The sequence below is a fragment of the Pipistrellus hanaki genome (assembly GCF_964339955.1).
Source record: "Pipistrellus hanaki genome assembly, chromosome: 2".
NCBI classification, from domain to species: Eukaryota; Metazoa; Chordata; class Mammalia; order Chiroptera; family Vespertilionidae; genus Pipistrellus; species Pipistrellus hanaki.
Window position 1 is genome coordinate 196,139,569 of NC_140504.1, and position 23,608 is coordinate 196,163,176.

A 23,608-nucleotide genomic window follows, 5' to 3' on the forward strand; every position below is an offset into this window, starting at 1 on the left:
GTCACCCGGCGGCGCGCGCCGGGGCGGTGAATGGCGGGGGTGTGGACCCGGATCTGTGCTCCCATTGGGCGACGAGCGGATGTGGGCGGGGCCTCCGCAGAGCCCGGGGCGGGGTTCCGCTTTGGAGCGCGAGAGTGGGCGGGGCCAGCAGGGCCCTCGCGGTGGAGGGAGAACCGGCTTCAGCAGCCTGGTACCTGCTCGCAGGCTGAGGACCTGGGCCTGGCTGGCTGGGGAGCCATGGCCTTTTTACTTTTTTCGTTCATGTTTTCCTTGACTTTGTGATACGCACGATGTGCAAGAAGGCATATACATTACATGTGACATCTCACAGCTCTGTACTCACCACCTAGTTTAGGGGAAAAAACAACACAAAAGCACTAAAACCCCAGTGTACCCCTAGTATAATTGTGTATATTTCTTATTTTTCCAGAAATGGCATTACACGCTGCAATACGCTTTTTGGCCTGTCGTTGGTGATCATCTCCAGACTGCTTCTCTGCTTGTCTGTCCTTGGGTCACCGTCACCCTCAGCCTGGCATCTTCCCCCCTCCAGGCCCCCACATGCAGGCCTTCCCAAGCTACCCTGGCAGCGCGTCTGTCACATGGCTCCGTGCAATTTCCTCGAGCAGGTCTCTGCCATTACTTTGTGGATCAGTTGGTTCAAGTTGTCCTTTGGCTGGTGGGATGTCAGCTTCAGGGGAGCAGGGTCCTTGTTTCATTTGCTCACAGTTGCTCCTGGCAAAGTATCTGAGGCCAGTGACGCCCAAGAAATGAGTAAATGTCCCTAACTGAACTCATCATTCCATGCCTCTTCTATTTCCTGTCCTGGAAATATGATGACACCACCATCTGCACAGCCACCAATGCCAGAAACTTTCATGTTACCTTGAACTAACTCTCCTCTCCTCTCCTCTCCTCTCCTCTCCTCTCCTCTCCTCTCCTCTCCTCTCCTCTCCTCTCCTCTCCTCTCCTCCTCTTCTCTCTCTCTCCCTCTCTCTCTCCCTCTCTCTCTCTCTCTCTCTCTCTCTCTCTCTCTCTCTCTCTCTCTCCCCCATTCCCTCCTCTCCCAAAAGTCCATCACTCACCTGGCACTTCTATCTCCTAAAATTCTCCCAAAGTGCCACCCCTTCTCTGTTCCTTCCACTGCTGCTGCCCTTTCCAGTCAAAGCAGTACCTTGACCAGACGGGAGCTGCCAGACGTCCTGTGTGTAAACACAAAGAGAGCTTTCGTAGAAGGGGAATCGTGTGCAAACACAGGAGCTGGGGATTTGATTGCTGGGACTCTTTAAAAACAACTCTCGGGGGCAGTCATCCAAAATGCAAACACAGTGAGTACTCTATATTAAAACCATTACTTCCAGGCCTAGAAAGGGAAAAGCCACACAGCACTCCACATCATGGGGAAAAGGAAGGAAAGAAGGCAGGCTAAATATTTTTGTTTAGCGAACCGTTAGCCAGGCAGGAGCTGTGCCCACCTGGGTAAAACTCTAACCCCAAGGAGACACTGCTGTCCTTGGCCGCTCTCTCTCCGAGGTGCTGGAGGCTGGGACCCAGGCCTCTGACGCCAAGGCAGCACCCCGCCTCCTGCCTTTTTTTCGGGGGGCGGGGAGTCGGGGGGGACTGCCAGTCTAGGGCTGAGCTAGACACATAAGCAGGCCTCCCCACCTGCTTGTTCATAGTTATGCTACCTTCGGGTTGGACTTTTTCCAAGGTCTTCCATGTACGTTGTCCTGTCGGGTCCTCACAATGTGTGTAGCCTGTTGTTTTTGTTCTGTTTCTGTGGACCAGCAGGATAGAGTTGCTCAAGGTCACACAGCCAGCTAGTGGCTGATGCAAGCCTTTCACGCCTCTGTGCTCTGGGACATGCTGTCGCCTAGGAAGCTCCCTTCCGCTGCGGGCGGGCCAGAGGGAGCTATCTGACTCATCCATCCGTCCGTCCGTCCGTCAGTCCGTCCATCCATCCATCCATCCAGCCATCCATCCGTGTCCATCCATCCGTCCATTCATCCACCCATTCAGCACGTATTTGTTGAGCTTCTGCTCTGTTCCAGTCAGCGTTCTAGGCTCTGAGGATACAGCAAGGATTAAAATGGATAAAAATATTTAGTAAAATGGTAGCAATCAGATCCAGCCATGGGTAAAAGGGATGAAGTGAATATTTCTGTCTTTTCTGCATCCAGTGCGGCTAGAGAGTAGGGGCAGCTGGGGATTGAGAAAATGAAAGAGACAGACACAGAAATAGAAGGAAAAAGCTGGGGCCAGTAGGACAGCTGTCCTCTGACAGGGACAAGGACACCTCCCTACTCCCCCACCCCCAGCTCATACAGTGTGTTTATTTTACACAGCAAAATACCAGGAGGTTTTACTAAAGCCCATGACAAAGGAGATTATGCGAATTCTTGGGTGGGCCGGAGTCGGAGCCAGAGCCGTATTCATTCCTGGTGCTCGGCTAGACAACAAAACCCACCCCCTGGCACCTGGGCTGAAGGTCAAGCTGACAACACTCCTGCCTCTGGCAAAGTGTGTCTCCAGGATGTGGCTTCGCCTGCACCGCTGGCTTCAGCTGACGACAGTGAAAAAAATGCCCATGTGCCTTCCCAGGCACTCTCTACAGCAGTGTTTCCCAAAGTGTGGTACGCGTACCCCCAGGGATACGGGAAGAGTTCGGTGGGGGTTCGCGTTGCACCGGAGTTCGGTGGGGATATGCACTGCACCGTGCTTAGCTGCGCCTAATTCTACGTTCTCCTGAGTACGATGGGCACTCAGCATTACGAAAATTGTAGAAGGGGTACACACATGTCAAAAGTTTGGGAAAAACTGCTCTACGGGATACTATTTCAGGGTCAAATGAGATATGCCCCAGGAATCTGAGGTTGGTTTAACGTTCCAAAATCAATCAATAAAGTTCAGCATACGTTGTGTACTGCTTCAATATGATTTCCAATCCACCTGTTTATGACAAAGAAAAAAAGGTGCTTCGATATAAGAATGACGTAAGTCTTGCCAGGATGTCATGGTTTTACATCTGTTGTCACTGATAAGCAGTCAGCAGCCTAGCCTCTGGGGCTCCCTGGGGCTTATCCATTAGGGCGTGTAGGGTAGCAGCTACAGCCAGGGGACCTTTAGAGAATAAATACTGAGAACCTGGGAGGACTAGCTGAGAGTTTCAGTGTGGACGGAGGGGCTCCTGCTAATATAAAAACGTGCAGGAGACCCTCGGGCACCTGTCCTGTCGTGGTGAGGTTCTCCGGGAAGACAGTGGTGACAAATATCTCAGCCCCAGGTGAAAGCGATCAGCCCACCAACGCTGGCATCTTTGTTCCCTAGCAACATGCCCTAGCAACCCAGGACTTAGACTTTTGAGCTGGCAGCAGAAGTCAGCTCTTTCGTTGGTTGCCATTGCTCCCGGTGCCTACTCACAACAAAAGATGCACCTCTGTGGAAATTTGGACTCTCTTCCTTCACCTCTCCTTGCCGGGAACAGTGGTGTGATTAATCTGTCATTTGTTTGGAATAAGTCACTTCTTCATTTGACTTACTAAGAGCTACCCTGTATACGATTGGATTGTGAAATAATTATACACTGAGTGGCCAGATTGTTATGATCTCTGAACACATAATAATCTGGCCACTCAGTATATGTATTAGAGGCCTGGTGCATAAATTCGTGCATGGGTGGGGTCCGGCCAGCCTGGCCAGGGGGAGGGGACATGGGCAGTTGGCTGGCCTGCTTGCTGGTTGAACTCCTGGCTGAAGGGACAATTTGCATATTATCCTTCTATTATATATGATATACACTGAGTGGCCAGATTATTATGCATTCAGAGATCATCATAATCTGGCCACTCAGTGTACCTCTCACAGAAAATCTGTTATACATAAACTGCTGGCAAAGATAAAACTTAGTTTCTAAATCCTGCTTTTGCAGCCTCCCAAAGCAAAAACAAGCAAAGCAGCCCGTTACCAGAATAAATGAGAAAAACCAGATGATTATGTCAATGGATACAGAAAAAGCATTTGATAAAATTGAAAACCCATCTTTTAAAAAAGTTCTCAGCAAACTGAGACTCGGAGAGAATTATATTACCTGAGAAAGGGTGCCTGTAACAAACCCATAGTTAACATCATATTTCATGGTAAGAGACTGCCTGGCTGCTTCCCTAAGGTAGGCAACAAGAAAAAGCATCTGCTCTTATTCAGCATGGTACTAGCAGTACCAGTCAGCGCAATAAGGCATGAGAAAGAAATAGAAGTCAAAGCCCTGGCTGGGTATCTCAGTGGTTAGAGCTTCATCCTGGAATATCAAGGTTGTATGTCAAACCAATTTTGACACTGCCGTTCTTTTAAGGCTTCGTCACCATAAACAGCACATAACTTTTTATGAGCTTGCGATGCGTTTTTCCCTTTGCGGAAATAAAAAAGCAAAATATGACAAAAATGTTCCTTTTGATTTTCCATTTTTCAACGAACACCAAACGAAAACTACAAAACAGATCAAAAAACTTTTTTTACTGATTAACAGCTGAATAGCCAACTATCAAATAACAAAATGTGTTTTACATTTGTACTACGTCTGCAAACCTAAAAATTCAACTGAAGCCATATATGTGTGAAACCCGCAATTACTTAGTTGCCGACCCAATAGATTTGATGCCCAGTCAGGGCACATACAAGAAACAACCAATGAATGCATAAGTAAATGGAACAATCAATCAATCTCTCTCTCTCTCTCTCCTTCTCTCTCTCTCCCTCTCTCTCTCTCTCTCTCTCTCCCTCTCTCTCTCTCCCTCTCTCTCTCTCTCTCTCTCCCTCTCTCTCTCTCCCTCTCTCTCTCTCTCTCTCTCTCTCTCTCTCTCTCTCTCTCTCAAAAGAAAAAAAGAAAGTGAGAAAGGAAGAAGTAAAACTGTCTTTAGGTGCCTAGGGTTGGCACTGGACTGGGGAAGGGCTTTTCTACAAAAAGGCTAGAACTTCTGAGGGTGGTGATCTGCATCCTGACCAGTGATCCTGGAGACCCAGCTGAGTTGGAGGGAGCTCTTCCCTCCTTGGTCGTCATCACTCTCTTGAGAAAAAAAATTCAGATGAATGACTGTAAACAGTGTTGAAGCAAAGCAAGAGAATTTATGAAGGAAGCAAAACAAGTACATTTATTAAGGATACTAGAGACCCGGTGCAAGTATCCCTTGGCCTGGCCTGCACCCTCTTGCACTCCGGGACCCCTTGGGGGATGTTGGACTACTATTTTTGGCCCGATCACTGCAGGCCAGGCCGAGGGACCCCACCAGTACATGAATCCATGCACCGGGCCTCTAGTGTGCATATAAGATCTTTGGTTAATCTCTTCCCACCCTTCTCCTGCCCCAATTCCCTCTGAGATTCATCAGTCTGTTCCATGTTTCCATGCCTGTGCACTGAGCGTGTGCCCCCTGGTGGTCAGTGCACATCATAGTTATTGGTCGAACAGTCGAATGGTCACTTAGGCTTTTATATATATAGATACTTGGTTAAAGCACAAGCAGGGCAACTCAGCTAATCTGAGTTGGAGAAAGAAAGAGAAAGAAACCTCCAATAAGGCATGAGAAAGAGAAAGAGCCTCCACCTGCCTGGTGGAGGTTCAAGGGTTTTATATATTCCTTCCTCTGGGTTTCAAGGTTCCCCTGCAGGATAGCTTAGGAAGGTACTAGATTTCAAGGTTCCCCCTTTTACATTTTTGTGGCTTTTCCCAGTATTTGTGAGAAAGTGGCAATTTTATCTTGGCAAGTCCCAACACTGCTGACTTCTTTGCTCAGTGGGTGGGATAAACTCCCACTTCTTCATCCCCCACCCTTTCTCCTCATCCTGCCCTAGAAGCTAGCTATACTGCTTAACAATCAGAATATACATCTATTAGTCAAAACTCATTAAAAAGTCACACTTAAAGTGGCTACATTTTATTGCTTGTGAATTATATCTCACAAGAATTGATTAGAAAGCAAACAAAAAGCAAAGCAAATTCTATCGCCTATATAATAAAAGGCTAATAGCAAATTGTCCCAACAGGTGGGAGTTCCACCTACTGGAGTTAGATGTGTGCTGGCCACCAGGGGGCAGCCTGGAACATGGTGGGTGTGGGATGTGGTGCTGGCAGCAGGTAGCAGTGGAGACACTGCCACCCTGATAGGCCCCGATGAGAGCGGGGCTGTGGTGGATGGTGGAGCAGGGGAGCGGGTGGTGCCAGGCCAAGGCGGGTGGAGTGGGGGCCCGATTGCCCCACCAGTTGCCCCACAGATCAGCCCTGATGGCTGGCTAGGCCTAGGGACCCTACCTATGCACGAATTGTATAAATATAAACAATAGCATAAATATAAACAATATATATCTGCCAAAACCGCTTTGGCTCAGTGGAAGGAGCATCAGCCTTCAGACTGAGGGGTCCCGGGTTCGATTCCGGTCAAGGGCATGTATCTTGGTTTCGGGCACATCCCCAATGAGTGGTGTGCAGGAGGCAGCTGATGGATGTTTCTCTCTCATCGATGTTTCTAACTCTCTATTCCTCTCTGTGAAAAATCAATAAAATATATTTTAAAAAAACCAAACAAAAAACAAAACTAAACACCCCCCCCAAATATATATATATATCTATATACCAAGTTTGGCAGTAGGTCAGATAGTTATACCCAGAAATCCCCTTGGTGCTGCTGAGTCACAGGCCAGGGGACCACTTCCAGGCTTGATGGGGTAGGGAGGAGAGGCTTCTTCTTTGTTTGTTTCTTGTAACCTAAGGACCCCAAGGTTTCTGCTGATGCTGCCAGTTTCTGCCAGCTTTCTCTCTCTCTGACTTTTGGCTTTCTAACTTCTAATTGCTTCTTCCAGGTTGCTTTTCTGCAAAAGCTGCTGGTGGCGGGGAGAGCATCCCAACCTCACCCCCAGGGGCTGGGCTTTCACATCCTGCAGAACTTGTAAGGAGCAGCTCCGCTTTGCAGGGAGTCTAAGGCTGCAGCGGGCCGCGCCCCGCCCCCCCCCCCCCCCCCCCCCCCCCGCCCCAGGCTGGAGCGGGGAGCCTGAGGCTGCAGCGGGGGGCCTGGGGCTGCAGCGGGGGGCCCGGGGCTGGAGCGGGGAGCCCGGGGCTGCAGCGGGGAGCCCGGGGCTGCAGAGGGGGGCCCGGGGCTGCAGCGGGGGGCCTGGGGCTGCAGCGGGGGGCCTGGGGCTGCAGCGGGGGGCCTGGGGCTGCAGCGGGGGCCTTGAGGCTGCAGCGGGGAGCCTGGGGCTGGAGCGGGGGGCCTGGGGCTGGAGCGGGGAGCCTGGGGCTGCAGCGGGGAGCCTGGGGCTGCAGCGGGGAGCCTGGGGCTGCAGGGCAGGTTTCCCCGGTTCCTCGCTGAGGCCCCACCTAGAGTGAAGCACACACAAGGCCTTTGTCGCTCAGCGGTGGGAGGACCGCAGGGCAGGTGGTGTGGTTGGGAGCAAAGGACAAACCCAGCTGCTCTCTCTCCTTTGCTTTCTCCTGAACAGATCCAACCAGAGTCAAGTTTCAGCGACAGCTTTTTTTGTTTTTGTTAATCCTCACTGGAGGATATTTTTTTCCATTGATTTTTAGAGAAAGTGGAAAGGACAGGGGAGGGGGAGACAGAGACTGGGGGGGGGGGGGGGGGAAGGGGGGAAGGAAAGAGAGGTGAGAAAAACACATTGATTGGCTGCCTCCCACATGTGCCCCCCCCCCCCCCAATGGGGAGTGAATCTGCAATCCAGGTACGTGCCCTTGACCAGGAATCAGGAATTGAACCCCTGACCCTCTGGTATGTAGGCTGATGCTCTAACCACCAAAGCACACTGGCCAGGGTCTGTTCTTTAAAAAAAAAAAAAAAAAAAAAAAAAAAAAAATATATATATATATATATATATATATATATATATATATATGTATGTGTATATATATATATATATTATTGATTTAAAAATATATTTTATTGATTTTACAGAGAGGAATTGAGAGGGACAGAGGGTTAGAAACGTTGATGAGAGAGAAGCATCGACCAGCTGCCTCTTGCACACCTCCCACTGGGGACACACCCGCAACCAAGGCACATGCCCTTGACTGGAATCGAACCCGGGACCCCTCAGTCCGCAGGCCGACGCTCTATCCACAGAGCCAAACCAGTTCCGGCTATTTTATTGATTTTTTACAGAAAAGAAGGGACAGGGATAGAGAGTTAGAAACATTGACGAGAGAGAAACATTGATCAGCTGCCTCCTGCACACCTCCTACTGGGGATATGCCTGCAACCAAGGTACATACCCATGACTGGAATCAAACCTGGGACCTTTCAGTTCGCAGGTTGACGTTCTATTCACTGAGCCAAACTGGTCAGGCTGTTTTGTTTTATTGGAGAAAAATAGAATCCCACGTACAAAGGGAAGAGAACACAAAAATTCAACTGATGGCCCTAGCCGGTTTGGCTCAGTGAATAGAGCGTCGGCCTGTGGACGGAAGTGTCCTGGGTTTGATTCTAGTCAAGGGCATATACCCAGGTTGTAGGCTTGATCCCCTGTAGGGAGCGTGCAGGAGGCAGCTGACCAATGATTCTCATCATTGATGTTTCTATCTCTCCCTCTTCCTTCTTCTCTGAAATCAATAATATATATATAGCCGAAACTGGTTTGGCTCAGTGGTAGAACGTCGGTCTACAGACTGAAGGGTCCCAGGTTCGATTCTGGTCAAAGGCATGTACATTGGTTGCAGGCACATCCCCTGTAGGGGGTGTGCAAGAGGCAGCTGGTCGATGTTTCTCTCTCATCGACATTTCTAGCTCTGTCTCTCTCCCTTCCTCTCTGTAAAAAATCAATAAGATATATTAAAAAAATAATATATATATATTTTAAAAATTCAACTGATACAGAACAATGGCTGAAAAGTCACAAGGATCCAATGTTGTTTGAAATTACTTTCCAATTTCTTAAACAGCTTCTCTCAGGAAAAGCAGAAATGTTTATTTGTGTGTGTGTGTGTGTGTGTGTGTGTGTGTGTGCGTACATGTGTTTTAAATCAGAACTGCTTTAATGTACTGGGGATGGAGCCCAAAACCTGGGCATGCACCCTGACTAGGAATTGAACCAGTGACCTCTTGGTGCTCAACCACTGAGCCACCCTGGCCAGGCTGCTTTAATGCTGTTTGCAGTTGTATGCTTCTCAGACTGTTGGAGCCATTGGGAAAGATACCTAGGTCCTAGCAGAGACTTGGTTCTGGTGTCCGTTATGGCTTGTTCTCCTGAGTTCTCAAAGGCCTGTCTACTGCTATTTAAACGAAGTTGTTCGTATTCCTCTAATTGTGCCAAGGTGAGAGGTACATGCTGTTATCTAACAACTAGAGGCCCGCTGCATGAAATCTGTGCACAGGTAGGGTCCCTGGGCCTGGCTGGCAATCAGGGCTGAGTGGGGCCTTCCTTCCCCAGCTGCCAGCTGCCAGCTGGGACCTTCCTTCATTCCTCAATGCCCCCTGGTGGTCAGTGCACGTCATAGTGAGTGATCAAACTCCTGGTCTCCTGGTCGAACTCCCAACGGGACACTTTACATATGAGCCTTTTATATACAGAGATATGCCATATTTCCAGCCTTCCCAATTTCTTTTCAGACAGCCATTACCTATACTGTCTCAGCTCCTCTGGCATTGCATACAGAGCTCATCTGACAGGAAATATGATCTTGTGAGCCCTTTCTCCCTACGTGGCCATCTATGCTCACTCATCCCTGCTGCTCTCTGAGATACGGACAGGGTTCCACAAGGCCTGGCAGGCCCTCTGAAGGAATTTTTACGTAGAATTGGTCCTGTTTGGAGGAGACTCTTGGGGTCACATTCGTCATCTTGAAAGCTGGTCCCTTTTCTGAGGATCTTAGTTTTTTGAAAGTTTGATGCTGTTTCAGCTGAAAAATTGGCAAGAGCAGTTAGTCTCCACAGGCTCTGCAGCGGAGCCTTCTGCACTCGGAAGGCAGGTGTGGCCCGACTCTGCACGCCGCCATGCTCAGCCTGCCCGTCTTACGCGGGAACCTGTTTTCTCAGCCTTTGTCAGCCCCTGCCCAGCACCCGTTTCCCTGACCATTTCTTAGAAGGAAAGCACCTTCGGTGAAATGTCAATTCAAGAGGCCTGGCCCAGCCGGCATGGCTCCGTGGCTGAGCATCAACCTATGAATGAGGAAGTCATGGCTCCATTGAGGTCAGGGCACATGCCCGGGTGCGGGCTTGATCCCCAGTGTGGAGCATGCAGGAGGCAGCTGATCAAGATTCTCTCTCATCTTTGAGTTTTTTTTTCTCTCTTTCCCTCTCCCTTCCTCTCTGAAATCAATTTTAAAAAAGAAAAAAAAATATTTTAAAGGGAGATGCTGAAACCGATTTGGCTCAGTGGATAGAGCGTCCGCCTGTGGACTGACGGGTCCCAGGTTCGATTCCGGTCAGGGGCATCTATTATACATTGATTGCGGGCACATCCCCGGTGGGGGGTGTACAGGAGGCGGCTGGTCGATGTTTCTCTCTCATTGATGCTTTGTCCCTCTGTCCCTCTCCCTTCCTCTCTGTAAAAAATCAATAATATATATATATATATATATATATATATATATATATATATATATATATATATTTTTTTTTTTTTTAAAGGGAGAGAGAGGCCCAGACTTATGTTTCCAATATATTTTGACTAATGCTTGGCACTGAGGATCACTCAGTGTTAAGCGATGACACTGTAGCAGGACGCTCTGGCTGCCCAGGGCAGTCGATGCCTTTGTCCTTTTCTCCTCCTTCCCTCCTGTCTCCCTTTTGTCCCCGCTTCTGGGAGGCTGTACAGCATAGGGTTCTCCTGCCAAATGGCCAAGTCACTCAGTCTCCCCGTGCCTCGGTTGCCCCACCTGGACAACCAGGTGAGCTGTGGTTCATACTTCAGAGTGAGGGTTGTTAATAATAAATCTGCTGACACCACCCGCCGGGCACTGTCCTAAGTCCTTCCAGGATTCCTCCGCTGGACCTGTGATTGCGTCCCTGTTTTCTGGCCCAGGGGGAAGGCACACAGCGGGCCTGGCTGGGAGACAGTGGAGCTGGGATTTGAACAGGGGGAGTGCCTTGGCAGAGGGCCTGTGCTTCCCCACCCAGCTGCACAGACTGAGGACACTTAACGGGCGTAGGGCCCTGCCCGTGGCCAGTACTGAACACATAGCCGTGTGTGTGAGTGTGTGTGTGAGTGTGTGTGTGTGTGTGTGTGTGTGTGTGTGTGGTGTTTTACCAGATTCTCACCAGTATCTATTAGAATCCACCAAAATGCACAAGAACTCTTTTAAAAAAATATTTTATTGATTTTTTTTATAGAGAGGAAAGGAGAGGGATAGAGAGTTAGAAACATTGATGAGAGAGAAACATTGACTAGCTGCCTCCTGCACACCTCCTACTGGGAATGTGCCTACAACCAAGGTACCTGCCCTTGACCAGAATCAAACCTGGGACCTTTCAGTCCACAGACCAACACTCTATCCACTGAGCCAAACTGGTCAGGGCAAGAACTCTTGTTTCCAACGTGGAAAAGCAGAGTGGGCTGGAGAGAAAGGCGAAGGACATGCGTTATCCTAACAGAAGGATGGCTGTTATTTATTGAGCACCTGCTGTATGCCAGTTTGGGGTGGCAGATGCTCTCAGCACACTCTCGTATCCAAAGCCAAAGCCTGTGTTTCACAAGCCAGAGTCGTTCTGACGATGGCAGAGACGTCAGATGGTGCGCACACCTCAACAGGACACCCCGGCCAGGGCGGCGCTCCGCCGTCAAGCACACACGTTGTGAACAGTCACGCGGTGAGGGATTCCAAAACACCCTGTAGCCTTGGCGGCTGTGGCTCAGGGCATGGAGCGTTGGCCTGTGACGGAAGGGTCCCGGGTTCGATTCCGGTCAGGGGAACATGCCTAGGTTTCAGGCTTGATCCCCAGTGGGGAGCTTGCAGGAGGCAGCTGATCGGTGATTCTCTCTCATCATTGATGTTTCTCTCTCTCTCTCCCCTCTCCCTTCCTCTCTGAAATCAATAAAAATATATTTTAAAAAAATCAATAGCCTCACCGTCAGGCAAGGTCAAGGGTTGCCACCAAATGAGGTGCAGCCGTTGGTCAGGTTGTCTGCCAGTCTTCGGGGCTTTTGGAGGGACTGTGGATGAGGGACTGTGGAATGGTGGTTCATTTCCTTCCGCCGTCCCCCCTGTGAGGCGGTCTCCTCTCGCCCAGGTGGCCAGGCTGAGCGCGCTGCCTGAGGTGGCAGAGCCATGGTGGGCATGGTGAGAAGAACACGCACCATAGCCCGGTCCAGAATTACCTCATTCCATCCTCCCAGCAGCCACGGCCTCTGAGTTTCCCCTTCTACCAAGGAGCAACCCGAGCTCAGGAGAAGCCGAGCCAGTGCCCCTGCCTGCGGAGTGAGCGCGCTGGACCACACGCTGGGGCAGAGTTCATCACACCCACCCCAGAATCAGGCCCCGGGGGTTCAAATGCCAGGACCTTGGGCAAGTCCCTTCACATCTCAGGAGAAGGGCTAACCGTACCTGCCTCCAGGACGAGGTGAGGGTTAGGTAAAGTAACGGTGCCTCCACCAGAGAAACTGCCAAGAATGAATCTGATTGGGATGCTCTGGGCTTCCCGGCCCCTCAATAGGGTCACTGGCAAGGCCAGTGGGCAGGAGACCTTGAGAAGGGGGCCTGGGTTCCTGTCCACAGGTGTGGCCCTGACCTGGGGAGATCCCGCCGTTCTTCTCAGCCTGGTACCCAGCGCTGGTGCTCTGAGCTTGAGGGGTGCTGTGTTAGGGGCATCCACATGGAGGTGCCCACCCCAAAGGGAGAGGCAGTGGTATCTGGGCCCACAGCCTCCAACTGCTGAGGGGCTGGGGTAGACACCATTCATTCATTCATTCATTCACACATTCATCCATACATTCATTCATGCAAACCATACTCATTTGCCCCTGCTCTGCTGCAAACCCAGGCATGGCTGGGGCAGTCAGAGCCAGCGAACTTCATAGGGGCCTGCCTCCGTGGAGCTTCGGTTTCGTGTAGAAGGAAGTGCAACAAGCTCTAACAGAGATAAACAGGCCGAAACAGGTTTGGCTCAGCGAATAGAGCGTCGGCCTGCAGACTGAAAGGTCCCGGGTTTGATTCAGGTCAAGGGCACGTACCTTGGTTGCGGGCACATCCCCAGTAGGAGGTGTGCAGGAGGCAGCTGGTCGATGATTCTCTCTCATCGATGTTTCTAGCTCTCTATCCCTCTCTCTGCCTCTCTGTAAAAAATCAATAAAAATTAAAAATAAATAGATAAAAGAGACAAAGAGTGGCACAGCTCCCAGGTGGGAGGGGTCGCTTTGCAGTGGGCTGTTTTCTGGGCTCGCTCTCCAGAAGGTTCTGGAATTTGAACCCACTTTGCAGTGGGCTGTTCTCTGGGCTGGCCCTCCCGGGAGGCAGAGCCAGGCCCCTTCAGAGGACTGGGAGGAATCCGTTAGCCCCTGGACATCAGCCCAGCTGCTGCCCTCCCGCAGGAGCCGGCTCAGGTTGCAGGCCTGGCGCTGCCGCGGAGAAAGTGGGGCAGAGCCAGGCTGCCGCTCTGGGCCCAGGACTGGGGGAGGGAACCGGCGTGCAAAAGGGACCCAGAATCTGAGCCAACCTCGTTCACAGAGCCTGTGCTTTTGTGACGCACTCGACCGTCCCAATGGCCCTCCAGGTGGAGTCCGTTATAACGGTCCCCATTTTACAGATGAGCAGACTGAGGTGCAGCGGCCTCGGCTCCAGCGTCTGGGCCCTAGCCCACTGGATTAGAGGCTCTGAGCAGAAGGGACCTCAGTCTTCCCCCTCTCGCTTTCACCTGAAAGCCGCCTTCCAGCGGCAGCCCCATCACCCCCCGTGCTGGTTTGTGGATCTGCTGCAGGGAGGGGCAGGAAGGCTGGGGAAGGGGAGAGAGACAGGTTTTGGGGTTCTCGGTATCAGAGGTTCTCGGTATCGCTCTGGCAAAGCGAGCGAGAGCCGAGCATGCCCGTGTGCCCACCACCTGCAGGCTGTGTGATGGGGAGCCAGTTACCCGCCGTCTCTGAGCCTCACCTGCCTCCTTTAGAAAAAGGTGCTTCAGATGCTGACTTCACCCAGAGTCTCCCCACACGCCTTCTCTCCGAGTGAGAAAGAAGCCCCTTCCACTCCCTTGGGACTCAGCCTCTAGGCCTCTCCCACTCGACGGTGGGCCTCCCAGGACGAGGGCAGTGTCCTACCCACACGGCCGGGGTGCCATTTAGTGGATAAATAGGGTGCCCACAGGCATTTTTACCAAGCTGCACTGTGCTGAGTGCCCAGCTGGTCAGGGGCAGAGGTAAGAGGGCCCCACGTCTCACCCTTCCCCACCCCATGCTCCTCTGTGATGCCCGGATGCCCACCCGAAGGACATGTGCTGGGAGGTGGCAAAGCGCTGAACAGCGAGGTCCCTACAGCCTGGTCCCTACGCTCAGGCTGCCACGCTCCCCGCGCGGAGGTGGGGCCTCTCTCTCTCCAGGTGACCCCGTCCGGTCCCACACGGTAAAGGCCATCGATATGGCGTCCTCTCCTAGTTCTATCTGCAGCTCATTTTCTAGAACATTCTGGAACATCATCTACGTGACACTCCGAGGGAGGAACTGATGGATTCCTCATCCCATCCCCCCACACCTGCGGTCCCAGCGCCCCCAGTCCTCGCTGGAGAGTGACCGGCAGGGACATGGCCCCGCGGGCTCATTGCTAGGCCAGACCAGTTCGGGCTCATGGGGCCACTGAACCATGGGAAACCGGGTCCTCTTTCCCAGCTTCCACACGAGCTCCTCCGGGCGGACACTGGGGTCTCTGCTGAGGACAGGCAGCGGCCCCACCCCTCAGGGGGGAGACCACCCACAAGCAGAGACGGATGGACACGCAGTCAGACCTCGTGTCCGCTCCGCGGGGAAACAGCGGGGTGCTGTGACGGCTGAGGGCTTTAGTCTCTAGCACCCCCTTTGGAGGTGGTTGAGGGAATAGGGGTGCGGGTGGGGGGGGGATGGAGGGCGGCCTTCAGGGGCCACAGCCTCAGCGAAGGGCGGACTTGAAACCTCTCCCAGCGGAGATTATGAGGAAAGCATCTGTGCCCTGGCCTCTGGGAGGACGGAGCAGGTGGCCCGCGCTGTGAGGGAGCCAAGGGGAGCTGGTGTGTGTGCCAGCGCCTCGGTGAGCCAGAGAGATCCAAACCCGAAAGCTGCCTGAGCCTGGGCTGCCCCCCAAGCGTGGCTTTGGCGAGGCCGGGCAGCTAGATTGTCCGAGGGAGGCGGTCCTGGCCGCAGGGAGGTGAGGGACGGGACGAAGGCGTGAAGGGGGGGGTAATGAGCTGTGCCCACTGTGGGGGCATCAGGCCAGATCCCGCTGGCACCCGGGAGGCTGTGGGAGCAGCTCAGCATGTCCCTCCAAGGGACACGAGGCTGACCCCGGCTCCCTCCCGCTGCCCGTGTCCCCCCGCCGGGGCGGGCTCAGGAAGCCCCGGGGCCTGCCAGGGACATGCCCCCCGGGTCTCTGGGCGCTGGCCGAGGGGGGTCCGTGGCAGTGTTTGACCCACGAAGTTTACTAGTCCCTGGGCAGGGGGGTGGGGGAGGAGAGACAGGCCCAGCAGAAGCCACGGCTTCGCAGGGTCCCCATCCTCGAGCCCTCCTCTCCAGAGCACAGCCTGCCCCTGGCGGCAGTTCCAGATTCTTCTGCCTCGGGGCTGGGGCACTCCTCCAGGCCTCTAGGCCTTCGGACCCGCTGTGCTCAGAGACTCACCTCAGACCTCACCTCCCCATGGGGCCCTGGCTGCGTCTGTTCCCAGCCCCGGCCTGTCCCAGCCCCAGTCTGTCCCAAGCCCAGGTCTGTCCCCAGCCCCAGTCTGTCCCCAGCTCCAGCCTGTCCCCAGCCCCAGCCTGTCCCAGCCCCAGCCTGTCCCCAGCCCCAGTCTACCCCCAGCCCCAGCCTGTCCCAGCCCCGGCCTGTCCCAGCCCCGGCCTGTCCCAGCCCCAGTCTGTCCCCAGCCCCAGTCTGTCCCAGCCCCAGTCTGTCCCAGCCCCAGCCTGTCCCAGCCCCAGCCTGTCCCAGCCCCAGTCTATCCCCAGCCCCAGCCTGTCCCAGCCCCAGTCTGTCCCAGCCCCAGTCTGTCCCAGCCCCAGTCTGTCCCCAGCCCCAGTCTGTCCCAGCCCCAGCTGACCCGGCTGCTCCCGCGGCTGCTGTCCCCGGCGGCCGCTCTGTTTACATGCTTTTCCCTTCGGCCCTTCCGCCCAGGAAACACGTCAAACAGACAGAGGCCTCCCCGGCCCCTCTTGGGAACCCGCGCGGAGAAGCCGGCCGGCTTGGTCTCTGTCACCCCGTGACCTTGGAAATAATAACAGAGAATTCCTGAAAACATCCTGTGGGGTTCAGGCCGGGTCTCCCTGGAAAGGGCGGTGTCAGTGCTTTTGTTTTACACGGACCGGGATCCCCGCAGGCGTGGGGGCTGCACACGCACCCTCGGTTCGGGCACACGGGGTGTGTGTGTGTGGGGGGCCTCGCTGGGCTGCGGGTGCCTCCTCCCCGCGGTCCCCTCCCCTCCGGCGGAGGCTCCAGGACACGCCAGTGCTGCCAGAGCTTCTTGGACAAGCACGGGGACAGCCAGCCTCTCACCGCCCTCACCTGCTGTCCGGCCCGGGCTCGGCGGGCGTCACGGATCACTCTCCCATGCCCAGAACTGGAGGGCACGCTGTTCCTGGACGGCCGATTTGGTCACAGGTCACATGTCTTGAGCGAGGCGGACGCTGGGAAAGTGACTTTGAAGGCAGCTATGCTAACCACTATACCACCAACACCCCGGGAAAGTGACTTTGAGTGCGTGTTTGCATCCCAGGACCGACTCCGGGAGGGGTGGAGGCGGGGGTACATGGAGAGTGTCTTTCTTAACTTTTTAAAAAAATATATATGTTTTTATTGATTTCAGAGAGAGGAAGGGAGAGGGAGAGATAGAAACATCTATGATGAGAGAGAATCATTGATTGGCTGCCTCCTGCATGCCCAGTACTAGGGATCGAGCCCACAACTTGGGCATGTGCCCTGACCTGGGAACTGTGACCTCCTGGTTCCTGGGTCGATGCTCCTGAACTCTGTCTTTTACAGCTCAGACTTGACAGCAGGGATTATATCCATCAACAAGGACTGAAGCAAAGAAAAACCGACCCGTCAGTTAGACTCAGAGTCTGTAGGATACACCTGGCTTAATGGATTTTTTTTAGAATAAGGATTGTCAAACGACAGCCTGTGGGCCTGCTTTCGTATGGCCTGGGAGCTAAGAGTGTTTTTGACCTTTTTACGTGATCAGAGGAGAAACACAGGAGAATAATATTTCGTGATATCTGGAAAGCATCGGGATGGAAATGTCTGTCTTTAGATAAAGTTTTATTGGTACCCACTCACTGACATCTCGTCTGGAGCCACTTCCCCTCCAGAAGCAGAGCTGTGTAGTTGAGGCAGAGACAGGACTCGCAAAGGTGAACGTTGGAACTGTTCCCCAGAGCGTTGGTGGAGCCCTGGGTTACAGTACTGGCCACAGAGCCATTAATGATGTCGCTCCTCTGTGGCAGCTGGCACCCAGCATTGCGTACCTATCTGGTGAAGGAATGAGTGAATGAAAGGGAACAAGCAAGAGAACTCTGAACTTGGGCCCAAGGGGTTGAGGCAACCAATCATTGTCCCAACCCCTCCCCTCCCCCCCCCCCCCCCACTCCTCCACTCTCTCTAAAATTCAATGAAAAAAATATCCTTGGGTGAGAATTAACAACAACAACACACAAACAGCAACAAGCACACAAAACAACAAAACAGACCCTTGCTGATGGCGTTCAGGCACTGGTGTGTATTTACCTTAATCATCCGTACACAGGAGGTGTCACCTGTGTGGATTCGCAGGCCCATTTAGAGTTACTTTCAGGACAACCCCCGCTGGGCTGGCCCAGGCCCCGCCCAGGCGGCCTCTTCCCCGGGCCTGGAGCTGCGCGGGGAGGAGGGCTCTCAGGCTGTGGGGTCCCGAAAATGGGGCGGAAGCCACCGGAAGCAGGCCGCACACACCACCGTCACTCCTGTCCCAGCCTCCAGCTGTCGCCTCTCTCTGCTCTAAGACCCGGACTTGGGATCGGAACCCGGGACGGTTTTGCAAGTGGCAGGAATTCAGCGGCGTCTGCGGCCCGCTGCCCTGCCAGGGAGAGGCCGAGTCCGATGCCAGAGCAAAGGCAGGCGGGTGGCAGGTTAGGAAACAGCCGCGAGGCAGCCAAGGCCATCGGTTCCAGAGGCGCATCTGAGCGTCACACGCACAGCCACGGAGGGTGACCCGGCACAGGGGTCACAGGGGGAGGTGGGCTGTCAGGGCAACTGCAGAAAACGTGTTCGTGCTCAGACGCCAGCCCTGCCTGCAGCCTCCTCGCCCCTTACTGGCCAACGGGCACTCGTATTTCCTGGAGCCGTCTCCCTGTCTGCCACCAGACGGGTCCTTCAAGCGGCTGGTGCTAGTGCCCCTTCCACCATTTTCACCTGAAAAACAATTAAAAAATTTAATTTCAGAGAGGAAAGGAGAGGGAGAGAGATATAGAAACATCAGCGATGAAAGAATTATTGATCGGCTGCCTCCTGCAGGCCCCCACTGGGGATGGAGCCCGCACCCTGGGCATGTGCCCTTGACCGGAATTGAACCTTGGGCCCCTCAATCCACAGACTGACATTCCATCCACTGAGACAGACCAGAGAGGGCCATTTTCACCACTAACTCACCTGTGCTGGGTTGAATAGTGGCCCCTCCCCAACTATTTCCCCGCAGAACCTGGCGATATGACCTTGTCTGGACAAAGGGTCTGCAGATGGGGTGAAGTTAAGGATCTGGAGATGAGGCTGCCCGGGTTATCCATAGGGGCCCTGACCCAGGGACCGGTATCCTTGTAAGAGACGGGAGAGGAGAGACATCGACAGAGACAGCCCAGGCTGGGTGATGCGCCACCAGCCAAGGGAGCCCCTGGGCTGGAGGAAGTGAGCAGGGCCCATCCTGGAGCCTCTGCAGGGATGGCCCTCGGACGCCTCGGGGTTGGACTCTGGCCTCTGGGACTGTGGGGGGGACATCGCTGTTGGTTTCGGGAGCTCAGCGGATGGCCGTTTGTAACAGGAAATGTCTGCGTCCTCTGAGTCATCTGTAACCTGTGACTTCTACTTACCCATTTACCAGCATTCCCGCCCTGGAGCAACTAATGCACGCAAAACGGATGGTTTCAGATTTCTGAGCGGAAAGGAAGAGCTTTTGTGATTCACCGAACTGAGCTAATACATTAACACATATATATAACCTACTTATATAATCTATACATAATCTATTTATAAAAAGAGGTAATATGCAAATTTGTCCGGGATGCTTTAACAGTCACGACCAGCAAGGCTCAGAGCATGCCCCCCCCCAACACACACACACACACACACACACACACACACACGGCCTTGCACGTGAGCTGCAGAAGAAACAGCTTTTCTGACCGCTCATTGGCTAAGCTCCCTGTACGCCGCCTCTCACAGTGTTCTCGGTAACTTGGGTGTAAGAATGCAAGAAGGTGATCCAGGGTTTTCCCCCCTCACTCCTGGAGGAAACACGAAGGTCTGCTGCTGGAGGAGCTAAGAGATGTCATATCCTGCCCTAGCCGGTTTGGCTCAGTGGATAGAGCTTTGGCCTGCAGATGGAGAGGTCCCGGGTTCGATTCTGGTCAAGGACACATACCTCAGTTGCAGGCTTGATCCCTGGCCTGGCTGGGGCTCCTGTGGGGGCAACCAATCCATGTCTCCCTCTCTCTCTCTCTCTCTTTCTCTCTCTCTCTCTCTCTCTCTCTCCCCTCATCCCTTCCACTCTCTCTAAAAATCAATGGGGAAAAATATCCTCGGGTGAGGATTAACAAAAAACAAATAAGCCCTAGCTGGTTGCTCAGCGGTTAGACCACTGGCCCATGGACCCAAGAGTCCCAGGTTTGATTCTGACCAAGTGCATGCACCTCGGTTGCAGGCTCCTCTCTGACCCGGGCCCTGGTAGGGGCGCGTGCAGGAGGCAACCAATCGATGTATCTCTCTCACATGGATATTTCTCTGACTTCCTCTCTCCAGCCCTCTCTAAATACCAAGGGGAAAAATTCCTTGGGAAAGGATTAGCAAAAATAACAATAACAAATAGAAGATAGTTAAACAAACAAACAAATCAGAAAACCTCCCCCGACCAAAAACCAACCAAACCAACCCATTAAACGATAAGTAACCGGGTGTGAGTCTCGGGGTGCAGGGCTCTGGGGGCCTCCTGAGTCCGGTGACCTCTCCCCTCCAGGGAGCTGGTCCATCTGTCAGGTCTGAGCAAGTGCAAGTGCACGGGGAAGTCACCTGCCTCCCGAGGCACCCTCCTTCTCCCTCTGTGCCGGGGGGGGCCTCTATTACCCCCCCCCCCCCCCCGGGAATTAACTAGCTCCCAGAGGCCGAGGGGACGGACTGTACCGCTGCTCACCGGTCACCGGGGGCGGGCCGGGCCAGGCCGGTTATTTATAAGCCCGGCAGCCGCCAGAGCTCTGGTCAGACTGGTTTGTCTGAGTCTCCCTGTGCCAAGTTTTCTCTTCCCGACGAGAGTCTGACTCTGAGCTCGGCCAGGCAAACCCAGAACCAGGCCGCTGGATCCATGCTGGCTGGCTGGCCACGGTCAAGGCCCCGGCCGTCCAACGTCCCGTTTGCTTCCCACGCCCCTCCGGGACAAACCCCCTGTGGAGGGCAGGAAACGGTGGGCTGAGGGGTGTGTGTGTGGGGGGGTGTGCTCCTAGGCACAGCTGGGGAGAACCTGTCCCGGACTGTGCCCTCAGAGAGGGACAGGCTGGCATGCTGTGACGTGCAAAGGAGACTGGCGTTCCCGGAGGAGAGGCTTTTGGGTAAGGTGACCAGACGTCACCTCACCTTTGGGGCGTCCGCCGACTCCCGGGCTCAGGGCCCCGTGCACTTCTGCCTTCATGGCTCTCTTCCTCCAGAAACATTATTTAAAGTTATATTTTAGCCCGGCCAGTGTTGCTCAGTGGTTGAGCGTCCACTTATGAACCAGGATGTCAGGCTGCAGGCTCAATCCCCAGTGTGGGGGCGTGCAGGAGGCAGCTGATCAATGATTTACTCTCATTGTTGATGTTTCTCTCTCTCCCTCTCTGAAATCAATAAAAGAAATATATATATTTTTAATATATATATATATATATTTATTGATTTTTTACAGAGAGGAGGAGAGAGGGATAGAGAGCTAGAAACATCGATGAGAGAGAACCATCAACCAGCTGCCTCCTGCACACCCCCCACCAGGGATGCGCCCGCAACCAAGGTACATGCCCCTGACCGGAATCGAACCTGGGACCCTTCAGTCTGCAGACCGACGCTCTACCACTGAGCCAAACCAGTTTTGGCTCAATAAAAATATATTAAAGCCCTAACCGGTTTGGCTCAGTGGATAGATCACCGGCCTGCGGACTGAAAGGTCCCAGGTTTGATTCGGGTCAAGGGCATGTACCCTGGTTTTGGGCACATCCCCAGTAGGGGGTGTGCAGGAGGCAGCTGATCAATGTTTCTCTTTCATCGATGTTTCTAAAGCTGTCCCTCTCCCTTCCTTTCTGTAAAAAAAAAATCAATAAAATAGAAAAAATATTTTAGAAGTAGTTATATTTTATAACTGTTGGTATAAAGATAAACATAATTCAGACTGGATTCATTATTATACATTTATTATCAGTGAACTTATTTTTTCTTCTGATCTTATAAAGTAATTCAAATATAGATATATATTTAAAAAATATATTTTATTGATTTTTTACAGAGAGGAAGGGAGAAGGATAGAGTTAGAAACATCGATGAGAGAGAAATATTGATCAGCTGCCTCTTGCACACCTCCCGCTGGGGATGTGCCCGCAACCAAGGTACATGCTCTTGACCGGAATCGAACCAGGGACCCTTGAGTCTGCAGGCTGACGCTCTATCCACTGAGCCAAACCGGTTTCGGAATGTCATTCAGACATTTTTGTGAGTTCCTGAAAGCCTCAGGATGGTGGGCCTCCCGGGTGTGGAGGCTGGGGCTGCCCGGATGCAGCCAGGGCCTCCCTCCCCCTGCTGCTTTGTTCTTTAGCAGGTGTCTGTGTGCAGGTACACTGTGCAGAGTGTCCTACACACAAAGCCACATTTCTTCCCCGAAACAGGCCCACGGGGTGGGGGGCCTCGCTGGCGACCCCCAGCCCACGGATGTGGGAACCGAGACGTTAGATAACTCGTCCAAGGTCACACACCCGGGGGCGGGGCCCACAGCGCCTCACCCCCCACAGCCTGTCCGTAACCTCTGTGCCGGGTGCCCCCTCACCCACATCTGACTTTGGAAAGTTTGTGTGCCCAGTCAGAGCCGCACGCCGCTGCCCGGCGGCCTCCGTTAATCAGTAGCCACTGGCCCCTGGCCCCTGGCCCCGGGGGGCAGGACCGGAGCAGAAAGTACAGTACAGACGGGGCCGCAGGGCTGCGTGCGGCTGCACCCGCCGCCAGGCTCCGCACGCCCGCCCTGCCTCCCTCTCCCTGGGCCAGTCCTGGGTGCTGGCAGCGCCCTCAGCTGGCCCAGGCCCAGGGCCCCTGCCCTGTGGGAGTTAGTGAAAGGTGCCCCTTCCTCCCTCCCCTCCGCCAGGAGCTGGTGCAGTGAAGTTACAAGCCCACCGGGTCCAGCAGGTCCGTGCTTGCACGATGCTCCCTTCAACCATATGGGGGCCTGTCCGGGCCTCCCAGGGCCAGCCCCACTGCCTGCTTTCGAGGAGTTTCTGATCTGAGTGGTGCAGTGAGCCCCTCCCCCATGCGCCCCTGAGAGAGAGAGAGAGAGAGAGAGAGGGGAGAGAGAGGCTGGCAGGACAAGGGCCGTGGGGAAGGTGCAGAGGAGGCGAAGGACCGCAGCTGTCCCACGGCCGGGCCTGCCCAGCACCCTCCCATCCCCAGGCCGCCTCAGTCTGGGCGGGGACCGTGGGGGGAGGAGGGGGTGGTGATTGAAAAGCCAGGGCCGGGAGGGCTCCCTCCTCTGGGTAGGCTGTGTCTGGACTCCCATCCAGCTCCACCACTTTCCAGCTGGGAAACTTAGCAAAGACAGTGCCCGCCCGTCTGTAAAAACGGGGTAGTAAAGGCACCTGCCTCCGGTGAAGGTTACAGAGATGGCACGGGGGGAAGGAGAGGGTCACCGGGGGGAATGGTTAGTGCCCCGGGGTTGCTGCTCTTGCCGCTGCACCCCCTGGTGGCCGCAGAGAGAGCTACTCTCTGGCCAGCTGGCAGCTTGGGGCTGGGCCTCACTGCCCCCCAACAGCTGCCTCCACTACCATTTACTAATCAAGAGTCCTCAGCCCAGGTGCGGTTGCTCAGTGGATAGAGTATCGGCCTGCGGACTGAAAGGTCCCAGGTTCGATTCCAGTCAAGGGCATGTACATGCGGGCACATCCCCAGTATGAGGTGTGCAGGAGGCAGCTGATTGATGTCTCTCTCTCATCGATGTTGCTAACTCTCTATCCCTCGCCTTTCTTCTCTGTAAAAAATCAATGAACT

At 53.9% G+C, this 23,608-nt stretch overlaps 1 long non-coding RNA gene across 3 annotated transcripts; it reads right to left on the minus strand.

Moving 5' to 3' along the window:
• Positions 1-16,940: 16,940 nt before the first annotated feature.
• On the minus strand, positions 16,941-20,443 carry LOC311618366. 3 transcript variants are annotated; one of them, XR_014794309.1, is made up of 4 exons: positions 20,274-20,395; positions 19,216-19,277; positions 17,845-18,544; positions 16,941-17,626 (listed from the first exon to the last, which is right to left on the minus strand). It is a non-coding gene; the product is annotated as an uncharacterized lncRNA (long non-coding RNA). The 3 variants fall into 3 exon arrangements; XR_014794307.1 differs by lacking the exon at positions 19,216-19,277 and having other exon boundaries at positions 20,274-20,443; XR_014794308.1 differs by lacking the exon at positions 19,216-19,277 and having other exon boundaries at positions 17,882-18,544; positions 20,274-20,397.
• Between the last annotated feature and the right edge of the window lie 3,165 nt (positions 20,444-23,608).